Source organism: Acomys minous, assembly GCF_964271855.1.
Source record: "Acomys minous genome assembly, chromosome: 10".
Classification (NCBI taxonomy): Eukaryota; Metazoa; Chordata; class Mammalia; order Rodentia; family Muridae; genus Acomys; species Acomys minous.
Genome location: NC_140491.1, coordinates 65,878,766 through 65,900,567, shown reverse-complemented (window position 1 = coordinate 65,900,567; position 21,802 = coordinate 65,878,766). Strand labels below are relative to the sequence as shown.

The window sequence follows — 21,802 nt, the reverse complement described above, 5'->3', positions numbered from 1 at the left end:
ACCTCTCGCCAGGGAGGTTCTCTTCGGGCCCTGAGCTCCTCAAGGCAAGATTCATGTGCTGAGGGAGGCTGACAGATAGCTTGGCACCTAGTCGGCACCTAGTCATCACCCAGCCTGGGCCTCCACTGGCATGCCCTGGAATAGATGACATCATCAGTCTGCAATCATGGTCTGCACTGTCAACCCTCCACTGCAGTGTGGATCCTGGAATAGCCCATAGCTTAAAAAGGACAGGTGCTGCGGTGGGGCGTGGGGTTTCATTTCTGCTTCTTCCCCTAGCCTGGAGCCCTGGCAGGCTGTTTGGACCCCAGGCTAACTGTTTCCTAGGTAAAATGGAGGTTGGGGATAATAGCCTCTGGTGACACTCTCACCAGGAGCAAGGTGACCTGGGCAAAGAAACCACTTGGAAAGTAGGATGACGAATGCATGGTGACAGGCCTGTCCACAGGAGGCAACCTACATGTCCTGGAGGCTGAAGCCTTATTCCTGAGCCCTCAGCCATGAAGCAGAGGATAAAAGCCATGGCGATGGTACCCACAGCCACTTCGAGCAGCTGCTGGGACAGGCCAACTCAAGTGAGGTTGTTCCAGGCAGGGCTCTGGGCCGAGGTTGACTTTTCCTTAGTAAAAATTCCCCCCTGAATGTTGCACAGTGACTCTGCTCGTGTGGTCACTGGGAGAAGAGCAAAAATAGCTCAGAGTGAACCATCTCCCAGAGCACTTAGGAATGCCCGGTGGGGCTGTGCATCGCTCGCTTGCTAATTTTAATTCTTTGTTAATTAAGAAACAGGATGGAGCTGAGTGAAACCCTTCACTAGCAGCAGGTACCACAGTGTCAGACTGGCTCCCAACCTGGGCTCTTGGCGGCCCAGAGCAGGGTTCTCCAAACACCCTTGAGTCCGAAAAACAAAAGCTGTAGTTGAGCCGCAGTCGGACTAGCCAGTCTTCTGCAGGGCCTTGCTGTTAGTAAGATGGTTGGTTTGGTCTGTAAGCGGATTGTACAGTTAACTAATGTGCCTGTACCTTGCAATTATTCATGGCTTGTGATTGCTCTGCCTGCGTTCTCAATACATTATTCATATATCGAAGAAAGATTTTTTTCCCCCGGAGCTCAGAGCAGGGGGGAAGAGGCAAGCCTGTGGCCAAGGCTATGTGGGAATTTCCTCAGCGAGGAGTGAGTGGGTGACTCAGTTCGCAACACAGGCTGAGCAGTGGGGACAGGTGGGAGAGCTGAGAGAGACTGGGGCGGGGAGCCTGCTGCAACTTGGAGCCCAACCTAGTCTCTTAGAAGAGGAAGATCTTCCTGACCTCGTGGACCACTTCGTGGACCACCGCTCTCCCAGGCTGGATCCCTCTTGAGCGAGGCTGGCTTCTCCACAGAGGAAAGTGAGGCCCAAATCAGGGGAGAGCAATTGGATTCAGAAGGTGTGTACATCGCGAACCCTGCCAGGCTGTGGAGAGGCCAGCTGTGGTGACCTCTGATGCCTGGAGACTTCCCTCGCTTTGGGATTCTTCTCCCAGAGGCAAGAGCAGCCACGGAGGGGTCAGCATATGCATTCTGGGTAGTCCCATGACCTTAAGAGAGAGAATGAGGAGGAAGTTCTGAGTAAAACCTGGGCTGGGCGATTGAGACACCTCGCTTTGGAAAGCTTTCTGGAAGTAGGGGGCAGGGGGGGTCTCACCCTCTCTCATAAAAGCTGCCGAGTCCCCAGGTGGTCCCCTCAGGCCTGGGCTGTAAATACCCAAGCGTGTTGCTGGCATCACTCTGGTAAAACCTCAGACTCACAAGGACCGAGGCTGCGGCCACCACTCTGTGAGGATGTGAGCGATGATATTAAGGATGAAAAGGATGCAACACGGCTGGGGAGGACGGTGTGTGCAGGGAGCAGAGCACACGGAATGCTAACTCCTGCCTTGTGGAAGGCCAGCCAGAGCCTTGCTGAAGAGCCGCGATGTTGCATTTCATCGAGACGTCTTACTCAGGACTCAATCCACAGGTGAACAAGCTGGGTGGCAGGCAGGAGAGGAGCCTTAGGGACGAAGTGTGCACATGGCCTATGTGACTGTATGAACCCTGTGTGTAGGTATGTACTAGGTATATGACGTGTCTACGTGCGTCTGCTGTATGCACATGTGGCGGAGGGGGGGGTGTATATGCATGAGGACATGTGTGCGCAGAGGCGAGTATATACTGAGCATGTGTGGGGACATGTGTTGCTTGCTTGTATGTGTGTATCGAAATGTTCTCTAGTACACACAGAAACACATGAACGGGCTATGTGCTGTGTGCCAGTACATGCCTAAACACATGTGCACGGCACACATGTATGTGCTGCATGTGTGCATTTGTGTGGCACATGTGTCTATGTGCAGGCATCCATGTGAGTGTATGTGATGGGTACAGGTATCTTCATGCCTGTATGTGTGATGGATACATGTGTGTGCATACTTTGTGTGTGTGATGGATGTGTGTATGTGTGTGTGTGTGTGTGTGTGTGTGTGTGCATGCATGCGTGCACTCAAACACATGCAGAAGCCAGATTACATCTTTGGGTGCCATTCCTAGGGTGCCACCCATCTTGGCACCTATCAAGTAGACTAGCCTGGGTAACAGCAAGCCCCAGGGCTCTGCCTCCCTGCACCGAGATCACACATGCATCCCCACATCTGACTTTCTTATGTGGGCTCTAAGGGTTGAACTCAGGTCCTCACCCTTGCCAGGCAAGTACTTTATTGACTGAGCCATCTTCCTTGCCCATGGGGCAACACATTGGAGGCCACAGGTCATTAGGTGATGGAAAACTGGTCCCAGTCAGTGAGGCTGGGAGTAGTAGGACGTTAGGCCCAACCCATTATTCCCCGTATTCTCCATGTTCTGAGGGTCAGTCCACTCATAGCCTTTATCCCAGAGCCCAAGCTTGCCCTCTGAGGCACTCTTTTTAAGAAATTAATTAGTTAATTAATTTACTTTACATTCCTTTTTTTTTGTTGTTTTGGTTTTTCGAGACAGGGTTTCTCTGTGTAGCCTTGGCTGTCTATACTCGCTTTGTAGACCAGGCTGGCCTCGAACTCACAGTGATCCACCTGCCTCTGCTGGGATTAAAGGCGTGCGCCACAGCCGCCCGATTCTTTACATTCTTATCACAACCCCCTCCCCCCTCTCCTCCCAGTTCCTCCCTTCTCCCTCTCCTGTCTCTCCTTTCTTCTTCAGAAAAGGGGAGCCCTCCCAACCCACCCCAGCTCATCAAGTCGCATCAGGACTGAGTTCATCCTCTTCCCCTGTGGCCCGGAGGGGCAGTCCCCGCCGTGGGGGAAGTGATCAAAATGCTGGCAACAGAGCCCATGTCAGAGACAGTCCCCGCTCCCTTTCCTAAAGGACCCACACGAAGCCCGAGCTGCCCATTGCTACATCTGTGTAGGGGGCCTAGGTGCAGTCCATGCACGGTCCTTGCTTGGTGCTTTGGTCCCCTGAGCCGCTCTTCCGTCCATTTCTCTCGCTGCTGATCTCTCCAGGTCTTCGCTGCTCTCCTCTGAGCCATCTGCTTCCAAGGGAACACTCAAGCCTGGGCCCCTAACTTCTCCTGCGGGTCCTAGCCACAGACAGGCACTCCATCTATTTTCTGGGTCCCCGAGGTCCCGAGGAACCCCTAGATCAGCTGTACACCCCTCCTGACCTTCACGCTGTCTTTGGTATCCCGTGGGATCTCTCCTTGCCCCCCAGGTCTTGGAGGAGCACAGACATGCCGTCAGTGTCCTTCAGGTACCGGCAGGCAGCTGCCTCCTAGGCACCGATGGTGTGCTCCTAAAGCAGATGGTGTGGAGAGGTGCTTAGGTCTGTTTCATAGGGAGGAGATATGGTCCTTCACAGGGTTCTGTGGTCCTCATGCTGGACTTACCCAGGTGGACACTGGTGGGGATGCTAAACAATATCAAGTGGGTGTCAGTGTGGTATTTCTGAGTGTGTGGGAGGAAGGGATGGGAGTGTCCTAACTCTCACTGAGGGGCCAGGTGACCCAGGCTGTGTGTCCCTGAGCCTCTGCAGTCAAAATACCCATGGTCTGTCTCAGCAGGACCGGTCAGAGCTGAGCTTCCCTTGGGCATCCTGAGAATGCATCTTGCCCCTTCGAGGCTTGGCAGGGTTGACTGTGTGGCCTTCTCAGACCATGGATGCTGAAACCGTGCTGACTAGAGCCAAGGGATCGATGTGACGGGCCTGGCATAGGCCAGGTGGTGAGGCAACTCCACGGAGAAACGCAGAACCCCCCAGTCTCCACAGCTCGTTTCCGCGCTAATTTCCCCTGGAGCTCGGCGAGTTGAGCAAAGATGTCAGTAGTTAATTCAATAATTAAAAACAAACATGGCTTTATTTGAGAAGATGCTGTTCTTCCTGGCTGCCAAGTTGGGATTCAGGCTGTTGGCTGGCTGTGCCTGGTGCCAGCCGGGCACTTGCTTCAAGTGAAACGTTTGCTTCAGGGAGGCAGCCGCCGGGGTCCTGTCAGAGAGAGAGGAGAGGAGAGGGGAGGACATACTTAGGTCCTGAGCCTGAATCATTCCTGTTACGTCTCCATTGGTGAGACCTGTCTGCTGCTAGGACAGGATCCCCAAGGCAGGTGTGGCTGTGGTTTTGATCTCACAAGGAGGACTCTTGTTGTCTTTGAGGCCCGCCTCCCCAGATGCCCAGCTGAGCTCCAGGCATCTTCCTCAGAGCAAGCTAAATCTCACTGAGTCGTGAGTGGGTGGCCTGGCCCACCCACTCATAACACAGGACACATGCCCTCTCTGGCCACACTCACTGATGCGAGCTAAGTACATCACAGGAGGTGGAAGGAGGAGTTTGAGGTGCATTCTGGCCACGCACAAGACAGCCCCCTGAAGGGCCCTAGTCCTCAAGGAGCTGCTAAGGTGCTACCCAAAGTCAAATCCATTTTCTTGAATTACACCTGAATTATGTCAGGTCGGCTTGCACAGTTATCGTCTGATGCCCAGGTGGGCAACCTGCCAACTGCTTAATTAACCATCATGGGCGTCACGGAGGTCAGGGCCGAGCTGTGAGGCAGGTGGCTGGGAAGGAAATTGCAGTCAGTCCTGACGTCATGGACACAGAGCCTGCAAGCTGCAGGAGGATGTGAATAATTCACATGCCTCTGCGGGCCGGCAGTGCCTCCTGTGGGAGTGGGTGAGGCTTGGGGGATCTCCAAGGGTTTGACCCCACATCCGCCTTTCTGTGCAGCTCCAGGCAGAGGCCACCTCCTTGGTTCTATAGGGGACACAGAGCAGAGTGAGGGATCTGGGTTTTAGGTCACTCTCCGCTGGGACTGGGGGGGGGGGGAACCTCAGTTGCTGTGTCCCCAGACTGGGTCCTGGGTGTCTTCTGATGAGGTGTGGGGCTGGGGAGGGGGAGGGGCAGGCAGCTGAGAAGAGAGGAGGGTGGAGGCCCTGTAAGACTCTGTCAAAGGTCTTTTTTTTGTTTGCCTGGCTCTACAGGATCACAGTGATGTTTGCCTTCATGCCAGGAACTGTTACTGCACCATACCTGCCCTGCAAGCGTGGGTGAGACTAGGCATGTGCCAGGGAGCCCTTTGCCCTCCCACTGCCCTGGTCATCATCAGCAGTCACTGTAGATTTTGTGAGGAGTGTGTGTGTGTGTGTGTGTCCTTGTTCAGTTCTTAATGTGTCAGTGTTTATTAAATCCCCACTGCACACAGATCCTTAAGGGGGCTTGTGGGGTCAGGACGGACGGAGGGGGGGTGGGGTGATGTGCTCTGAATGCTGAAATACTGACAGACGCCGAAACCTGAGGTTGGGCATCTCAGTTCAGGGTGGTCCGCACATGTACAGGAAGGGAGAGGGTGGAAGCCAGCTCCAGTGGGAAAGAGGTCTCTACCCAGAAGAGGCTCCTAGAAGGAGGCAGGGATGAAGGTGCACCAACCAGGAAGAAGGTTCTGCAAAGCAAAACCCCTATTTCTCAGGGTGGCGGCAGTCATTCCACGGCTGTGGCCCCTGGACCTTGCCTTCAATTGGATCGCCTGGCGGTGCTGCTTCCAGGCCAGCCAGCTCTTCCTTCTTGTTCTCGAAGGCTTGCCACCAGGCCCCTCGGTCTCCAGTACCCCAGGCACCACCCACTCAGGAGGGGCCTCCCTCATGTGGGTGATGGGAAGGAGCTGTGAGCAAGAGTTTGTACTTAGATGTATGTATGCATGCACCCACACGTGCTTTTATGAGTGTGTGCCCACAAGTGTGTATAACTTCATGCTGGTGCATGTGTGCTTGCAGATCAGTGTGCTAAGTCATGTGTGTGCATACATGTACATGTACATATATATATGCATGCTAATGGTTGTATGTGTGCCTGTCTCAACGCATGCAGCCACACATATGCAGACATGTACATATACATACTAGTGTACTGAGAGGAAGTGAGATTCCCAGGAAAGCAGTTGTAGCTTGTGGCCACTCTGTACTACAGGACCAGTTTTCCCATGACCCCGGCTAGCAGCTTGGACTTGTGGAACAAGGGAGGGTGACTAGGAGGAACCACCTGAGGTGTGTCCAATGTTTCCATGCCCCTCTTTTCTTGGTGTCTCCCAGAGGGCTCGGCAGAAGAGGGCCATTTGCCTCCAAATGCTTAATGATCTAGTGTCCTGGTTGTTGTTGCTACTTGGCCGACTTGACACAAGCTAGAACTGCAACAGAGAGAATGCTTCTATGAGAACTGGCCTGTGGGCTAGCCTATGGTAGACTTTCTAAATTAATGATTGATGTGGGAGGGCCCAGCCCATTGTGGGCGGTGCCAACCCCTGAGTAGGCGGTCCTGGGTATAAAAGAAAGCTGACTGAGCAAGCCATGAGAAACAAGCTAGTAAGCAGCACCCCTCCATGGCTTTTGCATCCATTTTGGTCTCCATGTTCCTGCTGAGTTCCTGCCCAGCCTCTACACCCTACCCTTTGGGAACACTTTCCCACCGTGCCTCCCCTCACTTACCTTTCACGTAGCCACACTGACCAATGTGTTCCCTGTGCCCTGAGCCGGAGTCCTTGTCTCCTGATCCACTTTTATGGAAGCCCAGCACCAGCCCCATCAAGTGGCAGCTGCTCTGTAACTACCCCTTCCCTGGGAAGGGCCACCCAGCCACAGCGACTGCAGAAGCCCTGTAAGCAAGGGACCAAGGGAGGACTGTGACAGCCAGCTCCTCCCATGGCATCCTTGAGACCCAGACCCGATCCCAGAGGAGTGTGGTCACTCAGGCGTGTGCGAGAGGCATTCTGAAGGATGCTGGGTACAGGCTGCGGGAGTCCAGTGAGGAGTCTCTGAGGAATGGAAGCGGAGAGAAGCTTCTGTGTGGAGGCAGGAGGAAGCGGGGAGATGTAGGAGGGGGTGATAAGAAGCAAGGGGGAAGATGGGAATGAAAGAGCGGAGCACGGGGGGGGGGGGCGGGGAGGGGCAGAGAGACAGAGGACAGACACCTTGGCCTTGATGGAAGTCAGTGTGAGGTCACTGCAGGTGTGGCCAGTTTGAGGGGCTGGACAACGTGAAGGTGGGGACCACGGAGTCGGGCTTGAACAGAGGATGCAGCTTCCTATGGGGGTCATGGCGATGCCAGGAAAAGCTGGTGGCCTCAATGGACAGCTGGGGCTGGGGTGAGTTGTCAGGGTCTCTTGCAGGACATGGGAGAGGGGTGTTTCTGCCCCATTGGCACGACTGGGTCCTCTCTGTGGCCTTCCCAGTCCCTGTCGTGAGGAGTGTGTCCATGGCCAGCGAGAAAAGCTGACAGGTGGAGGTGGAGCAGGGTCCCCGGCCCGTAGGCAGTAGCCTGCTTTGATGGAAGCCAGCCTTTCGAGTTGCCTGGAAGCTAAGGCAGTGGCCATGCTCACAGAGGGACTTGTAAGCTCACCAACACCCAAGCTGGGGTGTCGTGGGTCTGAGAGACAAGTTGCCCTCTGTCACTCAGCTGTGACAGGGTGAATGGGTACCATTGTCTCTGCTGCTAAAGCTCAGGCCAGTGGGACCTAGAGGGACAGCTTTATGAGGACATTCTACACCTTACACTGCTGCCCATCATGCCTTGAGCTCCCTATGAGCTGGCTGAGTCAGGGGACTGGCACCACTGTGCAGGAGACACTATTGAGTGGCTTCTTCTTCAGATAAGCTGCCCCTACCCCCTTCTGTTCACTTGGAACTTACAGTAATCATAATAACAGGAAGATGTCCTCGTGGCTGCCACCGCCTGGCTCTTGATCCATATGATCTGACCCAGGTGCAAGAGGGAAAGATGAGAAACACAGGTAGGCACAGGCTTCTGACTTTCTACCATCCCTTCCTGGACAGGTAGAGGGCAGGCATGTGAGCAGAGCTCACAGAGTGGTGCTGCATCGTGTATCCTGGTTGTCCTGGGCAGCCTTCTGTGAGACGGACACTCCTCCCAGGTCCTCTGACAGTCAACGCATGATTTCTGCTACCCAGTATTCACTGGGAAATTAATTAGATTATTTCCCCCAGCTGCGATGGCTTAGTATTAATGTTTTTTGTTTTGTTTTGTTTCGAGACAGGGTTGTTCTGTGTAGCACTGGCTGTCCTGGAAATCATTCTATAGACCGGGCTGGCCTCAAACTCAGAGATCTGCCTGCCTCCTGAGTACTGGGATTAAAGGCATGTGCCACCACTGCCCCACCTTAGTGTTCATATTGAACTGAATCTAGAATTACCTATGTGACAGATATCTGTGCATGTCTGTGGGGGATTATCTCGACTGTGTTCACTGAGGCGGGAGGGCCTACTCCCTGGGGTCCTGGGCTATGTAAGTGGAGAAGTGGAGTTGAGCAGCCGCAGGCATTCATCACTCTCTGCTTCCTGATTGTGGGCATGATGCGAGCAGCGGCTTTGAGCTGCTGCCGCCACTGCCACTGTGGACTGTACCCTGGAACTGTGTACTCGGATATAAGTGCTTTCTCCCTTCAGCTGCCTTTGCCAGGGTATTTCAGTACAGCTACAGGAAAAGAAGCCAAGACACCTGTGGTGCTGAGCCACATGAGAGCTGACACCAGAATGGTACTTTGGGAAAGTGAATGTGTCGTTCATCCTGGCTGGGGGTGAAGGCTGAAAGGACATAGCCCTGTCTCAGACCAGAGTCACGACCCCGTGGGCCCAAATGGCTGAAGAGTTACTGGTATGACCTCTTGGGTCTGGCATTCTGTGCCACGTGGAGGGAAGACACTGGAGTTCCTGTTGCTGTCCTCTGGGGGCCACGCTCCTTCCATCATGGCTAAGTGGCCCCCAAAGGAGTGCCTCAGCTATGGTCTGGGCTATACCTCGGGTTCTGGGGGTAACTCTGTGACCACACACCTGCTCATATGCACAGGCTCCTGAATGCCCACGGGGGATGCCGCCGCCCCCAGTCCGGCCACTCCGTTGAGACGAGGAGCCCACAGACAGATGCCAGTGTCTTCCCTTGATGCTGCTCTACAGTTGGATGCTTTTGTCAGTGATTTTGACAAAATACCCATGGCATGTGCAAGGAGGGACAGCAAGGGCCAGAGAGGAGCTGCGCTGGCCTCCAGATGTGGCTGGTACCTGCAGGTCATCTCAGTCTCGCTTCGTCCTCACTGAAGAGTCACCCTTACCTGCCACCACACCCTTGTCCCAGTAAGTCATCCAAGCTTGAGGGGCGGGGCTCCTTCCATGGCACAGGTGTGAGGGCCTGGCTGAAACATGGGTGCCCTGCCTGACTGGGACTGTTGGACATTAGTCCGGTGCCATGTATCCTAATGTTAATTATTTTGCTCCCCAAGGCCTGCTTGCTGCTTTTTACCAGCAGACACACTCACATGCCTAAGAAATTATTCCTGATTGGCTGATTAAAAGGCCTACACCTGGGCAGAGCAGACTCGAGGGGCGGAAGCTGAGGTTTGAGGGCTTTGGGGACAGAAGGAGAGGGACAGGTGACAGGGGGGACAGAAGGAGCAGAATCGCTATGCGTAATGAAGAGGTACGTGGAGGAGTTGACTCTCAGTTCCACATGGGAAGAAGCGGCCCGGATGAGCAACGTAAGCAAGTGTTTTGGGATTACGGACAGGAAGTAGCCCAGATAGAAATGGTTAAAGCAGATGGCATGGGGTGGGGGACCGGGAGATAATGGGAGGCAGCTTAGGAGTTAATATCTGCCCAGCCCCAGGTAAAATAAGGCATATTCTATAATCTATTAGGTCTGTGTCTTTTATTGATTTATGATAGCCAGTTAAGTGAAACTGCCGTAATAATCTAGGCATTTAATAATAAACATTATTAGTCATTTTTTATATTTTCTGCAACATGAGACCTCTGTCGACTGGAAGCAGCAAGTCTTTTTTTCTTTTCTTTCTTTTTTTTTTTTTAAAGATTTATTTATTATTTATACAGTATTCTGCCCACTTGTGTGCCTGCCCACCTCTAGAAGGATCTCATTACAAATGGTTGTGAGCCACCGTGGGGTTGCTGGAAATTGAACTCAGGACCTTTGGAAGAGCAGACAGTGCTCTTAGCCTCTGAGCCATCTCTCCAGCCCCGAAGTAGCAGGTCTTACACAAAGGTGGGACGTCTCTGGCATCAGCTGAGTCTGGCACCACACAACAATGAGACTCTGTCCTACGGTTCTGCAGTGCGGGTCTCCTGTGCCACGAGACAAAGATTTTGACACCATCATGGTTTTCCTAGGACGTGGAACAGCCTATAGGAATGAGAGCTGGGCGGGGGAGGTTAGAGCATTGGGAAATGTCCCCTCGAAGGGGTGTCATTCCAGCTGCTTTTCCTCCTTTCTGTTTGTTTCCCAGCGGCTGCCTCCACTTTGCGTTTGCTCCCAAGATGCACTATGTCACCACAGGTTCAAGTGGCCAGGGACTGAAGCCCCTGAACACACAAACTGCAATAAACCTTTCGTCTTTTGAAGTTGATCCTCTCAGTTATTTTGTTACAGTGGCGGAGAGCTGATGACCACAGAGAAAGCAGCTAATGGGTCTGCACCTCTGTGTTTGGAGCTATTTCCCTCTGGGCGAAGTCGCTCCAGGTCACAGAACTGAGGAGAGGAAAAGGGTGGCTCTGTTGTTCCTAGCTTGTGGCTTACTCTGACTCCCGGCTTTGCTGCCCTCAGAGGTCAGCTGGTCATGGTGTGGCTACCTGGGGCACGTGTGGCACTTAAGCGGAAGCTGATTGGGCACCTCCAAGTGAGGATTGTAAGGCTGCCGAGAGAATGTTTTGGTTAACTAGGGGGGAAATGGGGTGGGTTTCTATGTCCTGCTATCCCTGACACCTTTTCTGGGACCCAGGGAACCCTCAGAACCTGTCTGGGGATAAAATCCAGACAGGGGCTGGGCGGCGGTGCCACACGTCTTTAATCCCAGCACTCGGGAGGCAAAGGCAGGTGGATTCCTGTGAATTCGAGGCCAGCCTGGTCCACAATGCGAATCCAGGACAGCCAAGGCTACACAGAGAAACCCTGTCTCAAAAAACAAACAAACAATCCAGAGAGGGAGACAGCTTTAGCTTGCTCATCCTACAGCTGAGGGCTCCAGCCAGCATATGTGCCGGGTGAGGGGATGTAATAACAGCCTCCAATAAAAAGAAGCTAGCCATGGTGTCAAGTGGCAGCCTCATTGCTTCTATTTTATGAAGACATATTGCTGCGGATGCAGTAGGCTTGGGCAGGTGACGCCCTGCCTCAGGGCTCCCTAAAAAGGGCCAGGCCTTCATGCCTCTGATGGGGAACTGTCTTGACATGACTATCTGGAGGGGCCAGCGAAGAGGTTGACTGTTAAGGGGCCAAGGCACACCCCTGCTGTCATGGCTGCTCACTGCCTTTCAATGAGCTGAGGCTCTTATCCTGTAGCACGCTTCCCCAGAGAGATCCTAGCACTCCTTTCCCAGACTCCTTTGCAGTTCAAGTATGCCAGAGGACTGACTGGCTCTGCTTCTGTCACATGTCTAGAAGGCACATGGAGCCCACCGGAGGACAAGAGGCTCTGAAAATGTGGCATCGCCTAGCTCTTGCTGGGTAAAGAGGCAGCAGGTCCAGGGGTGATGGAGCTTTCTTACTGTCTACCACCAAAGCTGTGCTCCTCCAGCCACATTCATAGCCTGAGGGGTAAGTAGAAACGAGGGTTGGGGGAGGCTGTGAACCTTATTGGTGAGCATAGCAGGAGGATGGAGTGGATTTCTGGTTGTCTATGGTCCTGTTGCTGATGCCCCTGGGAGGCCCGGCCCGGCTGAGCGACCACCAGCCTGCAAAGTGCTCGCCTTTGATCACAGGGTCATGGGCCTCTGGGGCTCTGCTGGCTAGACCTCATTAGGACCTCACTGGCCTGCTGGACACGGATTGATTAAAGATTGATCAAATGGCTCTTCCCTTCGCCAGTGCCAGATGGTCGTTCCTGGATCAAGCAGAGCAGGGCTCTGCCCCACACGGGCCCAGCAGCAGGAAGGCAGGGCTTAGGGTCCATGCAGGCCCCAGAGAAGGATTTCTGGATCTGTGGGAGAGCACAGATCTTTCGAAGATTGCCTTTGGCTTCCCCGAGGCACGAGCTAGTCACTCTTCAGGGAAGAGTGTGTTCCTGTGTGAGCACAGCTGTGTGGAAGCCCATGAGCCCATGTGCACGTGTGCATGAGTGTGAGCACAGGTGTGGGACGCTGTGCTGGCTGTTCTTGCTTGTTAGCTTGACTTCATCTGGAATTAACAGAAACCCAAATGACTGGGCACACCTGGGAGGGATTTGTTTGTTTGTTTGTTTGTTTGTTTGTTTTCTTAATGAAATAATTTGAAGTGGGAAGACTCCTTCAGAGGACGATCCACCTTTAATCTGGGCCACGTCTTCTGCTTGCAGCCTATATGAAGGGGATGTTTGCCCTGGCTCTCACTAGCAAGCCCGTTCCTTCACCAGCATTAAAGCCTAATTCTTAGGGATTCTGTCATATGCTGAAGACTAGCTGAGACATCCAGCCTCAAGGACTGAGAGAACTATTGGATTCCTGGACCTTTGTTGCTAGGCAGCCATTGTTGGACTAGCTGGACCACAGACTATAAGCCATTCTAATAAATTCCACATATATATGAATGGATATGTATGCATTTACATATTCATCCTATAAGTTCCATTCCTTCTAGACTACCCTGACTAATACTGAGACCATGAGAAATTGGGCATGTATGTATACTGGTATGGGAGATCATGAGCGCATGTGCATGTGTGGGCACATCAAATGCATGTATGTCAAGCACACAGGGAGGTGGGAAGGATTACAAAACATGTGTGAGATATTACATGGTCATAGTGGCTTTAACCTTTTTTTAAAAAAAGATTTATTTATTTTATGTGCATGGGTGTTTTGTTTACAAGTATGCCTGTGTACCATGTGTGCCTGTGGAGGTCCGAAGAGGGTGTTGCATCTCCTGGAACTGAAATTATAGATGGTTGTGAGTCACCATCTGATTGCTGGGAACCAAACCCAAGTCCTCGGCATGAAGGAGTGCTTTTTACTTCCTCCAGCTCTCCGGTGGTCAGCGTTACCTCTCAACTTGACAGAATCCTGAATCACCTTGGAGAAAAGCCCCGGGGCGTGCACGAGGGGAATCGCCTTTATTGTGTTGCGCTTGGAAGACCTGCCCACTGTAGGCGGTACTGTTCCCTGGCCGGGATCCTGTGTAAGTGAGGGAAGGGAGCTGGACAGCAGCATGCACCCATCGCCCTCTGCTTCTTGATTGTAGGTTTGAGGTGACCGGCTGCCTCGAGCTCCTGCTGCCTTGACTTCCTGTCCATGAATGACAGTACCCTGGAATTGTGAGCCGGGATAACTTCTTCTTCCCTCAGTTGCTTTTAGAAAGAGTATTTTAGCACAGTCACAGGAGAAGAAGCCAAAACAGCACGTGAGAGTGTAGTATACGTGGTATGAATACAGGGCGGTCTGGTGCTTCCTGCTTCCGGACAGGAATGGACGGACCTTGAGATCAGAGGTCCTGTCTGTCACTCAGGGGCAGCTAGAGTGCTTTAGGGGTGAGGCTTGTGGCTTGGGCGCAAAGCCAGGTTCCCAGGCTCTCGGGGTTGGGGCAGGAGTGCGGGGGTTGAGTTCCCACACAGGGCATTAAAGTTAGCTCTTTTCAGAATGAGACTGCAGGTCTCAATAGGAAGGGGGGACTCAGGAACCCCACAAGTGTCACAGCTGTTTGTTTCATCTATCACACCCCGCATGGCAGGGGAATGTGGGCAGATGCCCAAAACCCACTGGCAGATGGAGTGAGACACAGGCTCGGCTTCCCCAGGGGTCAGCACCAAGCTCTCTGCAGTGGTTGAGCAGGCCCCAGTGGCTGCAAAGGCATTTTGCCTTTGCTGCCAGATCACTGGGCATCCAGCCGCAGTCTCCCCTTGAATAAAAGGATTCTCAGACAGTCATGGTGGAGTGAGAAATCAAGCCCCACTTTACTTGTGACTCAGGGATTTATAAACCCTGGGTAATGGGAGAGAGTTCATGAGGTGAATGTGCCTGATCCCCTAGGACTAAGGATGCCAGGATACTTCATCGACATACAGTGGTGTAGTGCCTCAATGACACCAGGCCCTTACCAGGGGGCCTTATCACACACCATTATCCTATGTGTGAGGGGATGGCACCAAGGTATAACTAAGGGCCATTTGCTGGAAGCTAAGATCTCAGCACACGGTGGGGGTATTTCTGGAAATTCCCTAGCCTTGTTATCAGGAAAGGGTCAGGCCTGTATCTTCTCTTAGGACTGTGTGACTCCCTTTATGAGATCTGGGGTTACCGGATCAGGTGGAGTGAGGACTCTGCTGAGAGAGGGAGTCCGTTCAAAGACTGAGCACGAAATGGCTATCCAGAAAAGCCAGACTTCCACCTTACCCAGCCGAGCCCCTCATTAATGAAGTGCAGTACACACATCATGAACTCATGCATGAGAGCTACATATGTGCTGGCTGTAGGTATGAATATGAGTGCTGTGTGCAAGCTTAAGCATGTCATCTGGACACATGTGCATTTGTAGTGTGTGTGTGTGTGTGTTTGTGTGTGTATGTTTGTGTGTGTGTGTGTGTGTGTGTGTGTGTGTGTGTGTGTGTGCGCATGTGTGTGTGTAGATGCTTGAGGCGAGGCATGTAGACAGTGTGAACAGAAGTGTCTGAACACGTGGTGGAGACCCTCACTTGGTCCCCTAAGCTGATCTGGGTACCTGTGATGCTCTTTGATGCAGCCCAAGGATGTACCCCCGCCCCCCGGGTGTTTGTGCAGAGCCAACTTTACACAGTACTGGGATGGGCAGCCCAAGTGTAGAGTACAGATCTTTGGTGGACAGCACTATTTTTCCATGGTGGTTTCCCCATTTGCAGATCTAACTGGACCATATGGCTCTCTTTCCTATAGGATTCCTACCGAGTCCTTCATCACCGTCTCTACCCAGCCTGAGAGCCCCGTAGAGACAAGCCTGTGACCAGGAGAGGCCCTTTCACTGGCTGTAGCAGGGCCCAGTGCTTGGAGGCACCTTTGATTTGCTTTACCAAGATCACCATGAGAGGCAGGTGTTCTCCGCAGAGCACCATTCTGACCACTACATCCGAGGTCAAAGGTCAGAATGGGTCCAGCCCCAGTGCATTGCCCTTTCTTAGGAAAAAGAGCACAGGCTGCCTCCTTCTTGACCAAGGAGGCTTTGCTGATGCCCTGCCCAGAGGAGATGGATTCCGTCTCCCTGGGACCTCCACAGTTCGCTGTGCAGGGGCATCTATTGGCTTGTTTGAAATCAGTAATGTACAGGACATCTGTCTAGGAAGAGCTTACAAAGTTCTGACTGAGTGCTGAGAGCCCTTCCTCCTTGGACCTGTGGCCCCACAAGGCGGGGTGTGCCCCCATGCTCTGTTGGTAAACAGTGAACAGCTGTGGACTCGGTGCCCTCATCTGTCTCCTGAGATCCACAGCTGGAAGAATTCCCATGCCAACCCTCTTCCTTCTTAGCTGAATGATTTCACCATTCTTCTTTGCAGAGCCTGGAGCTGAGGCAAGCAGGTCTCCTGGGCATGGCTCCAGGCTCCATGAACTCCAGAAAACCCAAGTCTGCCCTCCTGGCCTAACATGGGCAGCCTCCTGGTTTTGACTAAGTGGAACCATTTTTTACAAGGTCTGGCCTTTGGTTCTAGTCCCCAGGAGCCCAGTTTTATCAAGAACTTGCTAGGGTTAGCATTGAAGATTGACACCCCCTCCACACGTCTGGCCACACTTGAGGGATGGGGGCTGCTGTTTCTTCACCCCTAAGTGTGTGGCCACTGGATTGCTTTGGCTTGGATCCTGCTCCCCAGCTCTGTGTTTGGCTCAGCAGATTTCTGTCGGCTTGACCCTGGCAGCCTTGGTTGGTCCTTGTCTCGGGAGCGAGGCCAGTTCAACCTGAGTCTTCTCCCTCTTGAATCGGTCCCAACCATATCTGCCTCATTGATTTCAGCCCCCACAGGAAATGCTGCTATCTGCAGGCCTTCATCCACCACAATCCGAGGCCCGGACAAGACTTTGCCTTGTAACTGCCTTGAAGTCCCATTTCTACATGTGATGTGGCCCCTGTCAAGGCAGTCATTGGGCTTACAGGAAGAGAACATGGACATAACACGGTCACCATGGGGGGGGGTGGTCTCATGACAAACCAGGGCTGGCCTTCCTAGGGACAGTAATGGAAGGGGAGGATGGCGTTGAATTCATCATCTCTCATGTCCCCAAAGCCCCAGTGTGTCTTCTTGGTACTTCCGAGCCACTGCTCTTTTTGGAAGCCAAGCCTTGCAGGCTCTGGGGTGGTTCCCCCCAGCATCCCTTGCACAGGTGGATACTGAGGTGGGCAACCAAAAGAAGCTGGGGGCAGTGTGTGGGACGCTAACAAGTATTAATAAGGGCACCTGGCCCAAAGTGGCCTTAGGGCAGGGGCACGGTGCCAATGTGATCTTGAAGAACCAGCTTTGTGGAGGGCACCACGGAATAGAAGGCAGCTGCCCAGTGAACAAGGTGCTCATAACCCCGAACCCTGGGAAGGATGGCCACTCTCTGCCTCAGTCCCTTCCTCTGCAAAGTGGGAATGCTTCCAATCAGCTCTTCCTGTCGCGTTGGTGGGATGAATGACTGCTGACTGCTTACAGGACAAGGCGGGGCACGTGTCGGGTAGGGGAGGCACACTCCGCCCTCACATGCTCTTATAGTTGGCCTCCTCCTCGGCTCTTCGCACAGTGGCTCTGGGACTGGGCCCTTGGCAGTTCTCATTAGTTGGCCTCTGTACCCAAAGAGGCCTTGCAGGGGAAATCAAACCCTGGCGTAGAAAGTGGATCACTAATATGTCTGAAGTGCTAATGTGCGCAGCCCAGGCCTGCGGCCCAATTCCCAGACAGCCAGATCAGAAGCGCACAGAGCTGCTGGTTTGATCGGCTTCCCAGCTGTGGGCTCCAGGGCAGGAAAGAGGGCAGGGGGAAAAAAAAATAAAAGGAAAAGCAAAGCTCGATCTGTTTATGTTCTACTGTCTCCAGGTCTGGGGGTGGCGGAGGGAGCTGTGCCTTCTGTTGTGGTCCCCTCACCCTCCTTCCTCTCCAGCAGGGTTACTTCCTGAATGCTCATCTGTCAGCAACCCACCCTGCCCAGCAGCAGGGTCTGTCCATCTGGGTCCTCTGTGGTACCGGGGTGACCGCTGCCTTCAGGAGGAGCCTCTGTGCTGGGCAAACACAGGGGCCTGGTGAGAGGTTTTCATGGTGGCGTGGCCCTGGGGTCTAACCTCAGAGCCCATTCTGGAGAATTCCGAGTACCAGAACCTTCTTCTTACTGGACTTTCTGCCTCAGCAAGGGCCTGTGGTGCCAACGCGGTGCACTGACACTCTCCTCACTGGCACTCACAGGCCACCAGACTCTTCCCCAGCTTCTTAAAAGCCTACTAGCAGGGCGACACGGGACTTCTGTTCTGTGAGCCTCAGATTCTTCGTCTGAGAAACAGAGCTGTGCTGCTCGCTGAGAGCCTGCTGTGTGCTCCCAGGAAACAACACTGCACGAAGGTTCAAGCTGGATCCTCAGTATCCCTGGAGCCCATGTGCCCTGGCGTGGATCCTGGGGCTGCCCTGAGCAGACTCATGTCACTCTTGTATCCACCTGCGCAGATAAAGAGGCAGAGGCCAAGAAGGAAGGCAGCTAGCAAGCCAAGCAGGCCCACCCCAGATGGCCTGTACCCTCTCTGTCTCAGCCACAATCATAATGATCCCAGAATTCAGCTTAGTCAAAGTTAGCACAAATGGGGTGTGGGGATCTCAATAAGAATGGTGTCCAGAGGCTCACATATTTGAATGCTAAGGTACCAGGAAGTGATGCTATTTGAGAAGGATTAGAAGGATCAGGAGGTGTGGCCTTGTTGGAAGAAGTGTGTCACTGAGGGTGGGCTTGGAGATTTCCAAAAGCTCATACCAGGCCCAAGGTTTCTCTGTCTCTGTCTCTCTGTCTCTCTCTCTCTGTCTTTCTCTGTCTCTCTCTCTGTCTTTCTCTGTCTCTCTCTCTCTGTGTCTCTCTCTGTTTCTCTCTCTGTCTCTTTCTGTGTGTCTCTCTGTCTCTTTGTCTCTCTCTCTGTCTCTGTGTGTGTGTGTCTCTCTCTGTCTGTCTCTGTCTCTCTGTCTCTCCTGTGTGTGTCTCTGTCTCTCTGTCTCTCTGTCTCTCTGTCTCTCTGTCTCTCTCTCTGTCTGTCTGTCTCTCTCTCTCTACCTACAGATCAGGATGTAGCTCTTAGCTACTGCTCCAGTGCCTGCCTGCATGCCACCTGCTGTGCTCCCTGCCATGATGATAATGAACTAAATAAACCTCTGAAACTGTAGACAAGCTCCTGGCTAAACACTCTCTTTTGTAAGAGTTGCCTTGCTCACGTGTCTCTTCACAGCAGTAGAACAGTGGCTAAAACACCCGGCGATGACTAATAATAACAATACTTTGTCTGCACAGCTACCCTGGCTCTGTCCTCCCTGTCACTTGGATCAGGACACCGAGTCTCAGATACATGATGCACAGGTCTGGCAGAGTGCTGCTGTCACCTGAGTGCTATGCTTTCCCAAGGGTCCCAGCCGCAAATCACTGAACCCAAACCCTCAGGCCTACTCCAGCAGAGGCCTAGGCTTAGTGACCACAGGCTGTGAGTAGGGATGCAGGCAGCAGGCACCTGGTCTGCCTGGTGGGGTGGGTATGTGCCCAACCTAAAGCTAGAGGCAGACCATCTGTCACCTGCCACTCCATTCCCAGAGACAGCAGAGCCAAGTGCAATGATGTGCAGGCGCTTTTGCTTACCACAAGTCCCCAAGACCCGGGCACAGCTGTGCTCACACCCAAAGCAGAGCCCAAAGCCTCTAGCCTGGGGGATGTGTTCTGAAAGCTAATATCTTTTCCTGACATCAGAATAGCATTTCTCTCTCCCCTCCAGCCCACTAGAAATCCTGAGACACCGAGGCCAACTTATAACAGCTTTCTAGATCACCAATGGAAGAAGGAAAAAAAAAAAAACCCAACCCAGAAAAAGAAGCCATGCACAGCCTGTTGTGGGGGTGAATCACGATTTCTGGATTGGAGTTGGTCACCTATATGTGCAGGGACAATCTCTGAACACTAGATGTTGGCCCAGGCAAAGTCTGGATGGAATACATGCCAGAGCAGCCCCGTGTAGCCAAAGCCGGAGGCCCTGTGGGAGTGGCTGGTTGGGATTCAGGTTAGAGGACCCACTGGGCAGAAAGCCAGAGATACACCAGAGAGCTAGCTGCCCTGGTGAGGGACAGGGATGGGCACAGACTTAGATAGGGGCGTAAGGGGGACATCTTCTCTGAGGGCCGAGACCCACAACATGGTGGGTCTTGGTACCAAGTGTAGAGCCTAGTGAAGCAAGGTCCCAGGTTTGAATGATGAAAGGAAGCGGATGGGTTTGTTTCAGGAGGCTGTGACCTTGGTCCTGACCCCTGGGATGGGAGCCACAGATCTCAGGCTCCCCAGGTTTTCCCAACAAGATTTCATGGAAGTGGAAAGGGCAGTGTGGGGGCCTCAAATAAGGAATGTGGGTACAAGGCATGCTATTCTGGGTTGCCCACCTGTGGCTCACTTATTAGAGTTCACCATACGTTCAGTTAAGAGCCTGGCTGGAGTAAGCTAACTGGAAGGTTCAATGGCTGCCTTTGGGGGTAGTAAGTGCCCATCACTAGGGGAGTTCAAGTGATGTATGCATGGGTTATGGAATGGGAGAAAGGGCAGGAACCTGAATTATCTTCAGTGTAATGCCGTGACTTTTAGACATGCTACATGTCCCCAGCTAGGTACTGCAGGGTCATTGCTGACACTGGTGCCTGCTTTGGGGCGCCTAAGCTTTCTCAGGACACCCCTCCAGACCCCCACCATTTGTAAGAACCTCCCAGGGCCTGCAGTAGGCACCTAGCCTATCTCTTGATTGAGGCTTACCTGTTGACCAATTCTTTAGGTGTGCTCTGAGTCCCCATAGAGTCCCAGGGTCATCAATCCCGCGACTGTCTACCTGAATGTAGCCAGGCCTTGGCTCTACTGAGCCAACATTTCTGTCTCTCTGGAAGAAATGGCAACTCAGAGGGGAGTTTTGAAAACAAGTGGTCATAGCTAGGTGTGGTGGCACATGCTTGTTAATCCCAACACTCAGGGAGGCAGAGGCAGAGGCAGGCCGATCTCTGTGAGTTTGGTCTACAAAGTGAGTCCAGGACAGCCAAAAGGCTACACAGAGAAACCCAGTCTCAGAAAAGAAAGAAAGAGCGCGTGCGCGTGTGCAAGAGTAGTTATGCTGGGCTCTCTACTAAGGTATGGTAAACATGTCGACAGGCTTCTGACATGCTAAATAGAGGAGAACCCCCAAACAGAACAGCAGATGATATCAGGGTCTGAAGTGGGGGCAAATACACGTGTCCAATTGGAGAGATGACGTACTATCTTCTTGAGACTTCCCATGGGCATCTTCATACAGGGAACCCCCTCTGTCTTGGAGTGCAGTCAGGGACAGAGCAGGGCAGCTCTCCCACACCAAGGCAGATTGGGCTCTAATTGTTAGAATACGTACGCTTCACCAGCAGGGGTCTCTCCCGAGACCAGGAGCCTGTATGTGGTGCCAAAGCAGAGATTCACCTGTTCTGAGTCTCCAGGCTTTAAGATGAGATGGAGTGAGGGGCACCATGCAGAATTTTATGGAAAACCATCTTGACCTTCCAATCTAGGAATTGAATTAACCCCTGTGTAGCAAGAAGGAGCAAAGGCCACCCAGGAAGAGATGCCCTGCCCAGCAGCTTTCAGGCCCCACCACTATTGGAACTCAGGGAGAAGCCACCTCAACATCTTCAAGGTCATGAGCTATGAGGATGGACCCAATGAGTCTGGACCAAGGGGACTATGTACAGGACCCCTAGAAGCTCTGACCTGGCTATCAAGGTACCACCAATGGTGGCTTCTTTCACATACACTGCTCATGGACACACCCTGGCTCTTCAGTCCATGCCTGTTTTGAGTCAGGCAATGCCACTGGAGGTGTCAGAAGAGCCTGGCCTCAGCGGGGCAGTAGCAGGCAGCTCTTGGCAGATGGTGGTCAAGGGGCCCTACAGAGGCTCGTGCAGAATCCCGTGCTGCCAGGTGGGGGGGGGGCGGCGGCGGTGGCTTATTGGGAGGCAGCTCGCTCTACAGCCTGAAACCAGTATTATATTTAGGCAGAGTAGGTGGCTGCCTACTTGGTGTGATTTCACAGGCTCTGGGGGGCCCCTTCCAAACCCCAAAATACCTCCTCCACCTGCTTCCTGCTA

At 53.1% G+C, this 21,802-nt stretch overlaps 2 long non-coding RNA genes across 4 annotated transcripts in view; one reads left to right on the top strand and one right to left on the bottom strand.

The window, feature by feature from the left end:
• LOC311607809 overlaps window positions 1–21,802 on the bottom strand; it is a 307,121-nt gene that overhangs the window by 125,608 nt on the left and 159,711 nt on the right. The gene's annotated exons all lie outside the window — the stretch shown is intronic.
• LOC311607808 lies at window positions 1,196–17,484 on the top strand. Of its 3 annotated transcripts, XR_014782747.1 has the most exons (6): window positions 1,196–1,996; window positions 11,953–12,108; window positions 13,126–13,177; window positions 13,508–13,662; window positions 14,744–14,949; window positions 15,390–17,484. It is a non-coding gene; the product is annotated as an uncharacterized lncRNA (long non-coding RNA). The 3 variants fall into 3 exon arrangements; XR_014782749.1 differs by lacking the exon at window positions 1,196–1,996 and having other exon boundaries at window positions 11,798–12,108; XR_014782748.1 differs by lacking the exons at window positions 1,196–1,996; window positions 13,126–13,177 and having other exon boundaries at window positions 11,798–12,108.